The sequence below is a fragment of the Colossoma macropomum genome, unplaced genomic scaffold (assembly GCF_904425465.1).
Source record: "Colossoma macropomum unplaced genomic scaffold, Colossoma_macropomum, whole genome shotgun sequence".
NCBI lineage: Eukaryota > Metazoa > Chordata > Actinopteri > Characiformes > Serrasalmidae > Colossoma > Colossoma macropomum.
The window spans coordinates 36,708,793-36,712,566 of record NW_023494785.1 but is presented as its reverse complement, the minus strand read 5'-3'; positions in this window follow the sequence as shown (position 1 = coordinate 36,712,566).

Sequence of the window (3,774 nt, the reverse complement as noted above, 5' to 3'; positions counted from 1 at the left end):
TTTTATAATAAGGTCCGCTTATGCATTAAATGGAGCAATGCGTAGATACTCCAGCATGCCAACTATGTACATGGCGATAATTAGAAGGCTAAATAATGAGAAATCGATTGACGATGCTTAACAAAAACAAAGTATGTCATTCGGTGCATGAATGTTACGATTCAGCTTTAGGCATATATAAAAAAAAGTTCATTATAGTAAGTATATAAATGAATGATTTCTCATTATTTATGACATATTTTTACATAGTTAGCCAGTGAAGCACCTAAAATGGGTATGTTAATAATTTGTAAATAGATTGAAAGTATTTCTGATTTTGTGCTTTTTATAGGATTGTTTAATTGCCTTGAATACGTTTGGGTCTCCACTAGGCTAGAAATATCTAGTTTTGTTTCTGTGTCGTAGTCACGAGAGTCCTGTTGACATTTGTTCGTAATGAAACGTCTCCCTGACGTTACATTGATTGTATCTACGATACTTAGAGCCAGGTTGTCTAAAGGTTTAAGCAGAACGTCGCTGTCGTACAAAACCTTGTACCTTCTGAATGGTAACTATATAGGAGAAGGAAAAAACGTTATAATATACCTTAATGTAACAAGATTTTATTCAATTTTATTGGTCTGTTGTGAAATGTTCACACAATGTGAATGACAGCTGGTGTATTTTTTAAAGAGTAACTACACCCCACTGTTTTCAGCCTCCATCCCAAGCTTATCTTAGAAAAATGCTTAAAAATAAGAAGGCCACGTTGGGAAGGACACTGCAGTGATGTTTGGGTTTGGAGGTGGGGCTGGAAGGGAAACCGGGAAGGCTGGGCTGCTCTGTTTTTAAAGCTAATGTTAGCTACCAGAAAATATGGAGAGTGACAGAATCAAATGACACTTTTGCAACTGAGAGATCTTAAGAGGTTGATTTTTCTGAACTACCATCCCCATCTTCGACGAGGGAAGGTGATTCTGATCAGGCAGTGCGTCTTCAGCCTTAACAGTATGAGCCACGGACTCAAGCCGCTAAAGAGTTAACATAGTGCCAGAAAACGATTAACAGCAAGCAGCAGAGGCGCCAAACGGTAGAACGTTCCGTAAAACAGTGACAGCTAGCTTCTAATTATCTGTTCCACAGGTCCATATTCAATAAAACAAAGAAAAAAGTTGACACAGTCAGTAATAATGGCCATTTAATGTTAACCTTTCCTGAACCGTTTCGCTTTCTGTAGTTCCAGTGTTGCTTGCCGTTGATTCTGTTCAGTGAGTGCGAGTTTTAGTTGTGAAGGGAAACGTGAATTGGATGCAACACCAGCAGCTTTATGGAGACTTGCAGGAATCCTCACTTTATCTGTCCTTCAGGTTACCTACTCATACGCTGAACATTATCAGTAAATGTGCTAATGATAACATCTTTAATACAAACTAAGCTTAGATTAACTGGGTTATTTACAGTTGTTGCAGACATCTGGCGCAGCGTGTGAGGAGGTGCTGGGGGTATTTAGCTCAGCGCGTGAATGTGGTTATCTCCTCGCTCTCGGCTCCAGTGCGTTCATATTTATGCATGAGTAAGGTGTCATCAGGGGGCGGTAGCGTTGGTTGCATAGCGTAACGTGTCATCGTACTTTGGTACGAAGACATGTCATCCGCGCCTATAGCAGAGTTGAACCAGAGGGGCGCTGCAGAGGCGGAACTGACCATGATAAAAATGATATTTTTACAGTTTGGAAAGATGTGTTCACATTTCAAGCAAGGCTGGTATATTTTGTTCTTACAGACTGACAGTCTTTTGGCAAGGTGTCCAAGATTTTATAATTTCATAATTTGAAAATTACAGTTGCCTTTGTTGTGTTAATAATTTCCCGATGAACAGAGCAACTGAAATGGTAAAAATATGTATTTTTTGTTATCATTTAGTGCCGACAAGTGCCGACTCTGGCGACCACTGGGACAGCGTTTCTCCTGTGTTCTGTTTGGGTCTTCAGGTCTCTGAATGGCTGGTCCATGATTCCTCTGATTGTGTCCATTCATCTTGTAGCTGGTCGTCTTCTCCATCTTTTACCTTCAAGCCTAATGGCCTTTTCCAATGAATCGGTTCTTCTTAGAATATATCCAAAATAAGAGAGCTTCAGTTTGGTTACCTTGGCTTCGAGTGAGACATGAGGCTTGATTGGTTTTCTTTGCTGTCGAAGGTACCCTCAAAAGTCTCTGCCAACACCAAAGTTCTAGCTCCTTCCTGCTCAATCTGCTGAGGTCCAGTCTGTGTCTTACTGGAACTTGTTGATCAGAGTAGGCAAACTGTCCACCATTTCCACATCTTCTCCGTCAGTGGTAAAGTTAGCAGTCTTTCCTGTTGTCATAACTTATTTTTCTTAAGTCTTCATAAGTCTTCTTGGTGTTCAGCTGAAGTACTATATTTTCACTCTGGTCCAAATTAACTTGGAATGAAATCTTGTTACATTAAACAGAGTTATGGAAAAACTGCAGTTTGCGGGGAGGAACATGCCTGCAACCGAAACCCCTTCTAGATCCAGTTCAATGCCCTATAAATTCACATCCTTACCTTCCGTTTCCCATGACCAAGTTCTCATAGTCCCCACCACCACCCCATCTCTTCCCTGTGCCTCAGTCCTATGACAGTCCTACCACAGTTACAAGGGGGTCCGGCCTTCTAGCTACAGGCAGTAGCCACCCAGAACCACATCCCAGGTTCTCAGAGTTCTCCCCATCCCTCAGTCAGTCTTCCCTCATACTACCACCACCATGTTGAAGGAACGGTCTGAACTCGCAAACTTCCATTGAGGTAGTTCCAGTGCCATAATCTGATGGTTGAGAAGTGTTCTAGCCATACTGTTATTGTGATAACAGCAGTTTTTTTAACAGCACAACAACTGTATTATTCCGCTGAGCACTGCTTGCTGAGTAATGACTGCTAACGCTTCTACTTTATCATATGCAAAACCAAAAAATGACATTCATATTTGACTTTTTCCTCGATTTCTCAGTAACAAACGTACATTTTCTCACCCCTCAGAAGAAGACAGCAAACGACAATTAAATATATTTTAAAAATGTCCGTCCATTTATGGCATGAAGTCCAAGAGATTGTAATTTGGGAGGAAATGGCCCTCCCTCTCCACCCATCCTTCAGCACATTGCTAGCCACAACAGCCATCTGTTAGCTGATATAATAGAATTAGCTGTCAGCATTTTCCTATGTTGGACAGGACTAAACTAAGGAGAAATTTGGGTAAAAAAAATCCCAAAATAACAAAAATAATAATAACAGAAATGGGAAAAATGATGGTGTTATGACATGACAGTGACCATATGTTAAAGATGTTTTAGTGACATTGATGCAGTCTGTGTTTTGAGATTCCCTTAAACCAAATTTTTTCTTATTTTTTCAGCTTATTATGTTTAAACTGAGCCTAAATGTTTTTGAAGCTCTTCACTGTGATCTGTCTTCATTAGGGATGTGACGATGCAAAGAACAAATTAGGTAACACTGCAAAATTTGAAAACCCCCAGTCAAGTGATGTTTTGTTAATGTTGATCTGAAGGGAAAATAAGTGAACACCTCCTCTACAGAAAACAACCTTAAATTTTAGTGCAAAATATGTACTTTTTTGTTTATTTTAACGTTGAAAAAAGAATACAGAATATAAAATGTGCCATAATGTTTGCACCGGCCACATTTCATGTATTATTTCATGTTAAATTCAGCAAATAAACAGTAGTTCTCTAGAGGATGTGTTAACTTGTTTTTACTGAGGAAATCTTTAACACA